This window comes from Podarcis vaucheri, assembly GCF_965113315.1.
Source record: "Podarcis vaucheri genome assembly, chromosome: 1".
In the NCBI taxonomy this organism is placed as follows: Eukaryota; Metazoa; Chordata; class Lepidosauria; order Squamata; family Lacertidae; genus Podarcis; species Podarcis vaucheri.
Window position 1 is genome coordinate 80,914,368 of NC_138759.1, and position 384 is coordinate 80,914,751.

Here is a 384-nt window from a genome sequence, read left to right on the forward strand (position 1 = left end):
TTCTTCTGCCTCCCAACACTTGTTCCCTCATTTAGCCCAGAGAAGAATTCTGGAGAACATGAAAACTTGAACAATATTTTGTGATATTTTGGTTGGCCTAAGGAAGGAAGGTATTGTCCCAGTATGAATTTTGGATTTTATTTTTTATGGGCCAAAACCTTTTGACTGCAGGAATACCTCCATCCCCTGCAGAGGCTACAACCAGTTTTGCATTGTCTGCCAGGACGACTAACACAACCCGACGGCAGCTCCATAACGCCTGCGCAACTTGTACATTTCATTTGTAAACAAGGTCGTCTGTTTTAAAGGCACCAAGTAGCCCTGGGTCAAATGAATTTCTGGCTTAGTCTAAACTCCACACTAAACAAAGTTGACTTCCTTCCG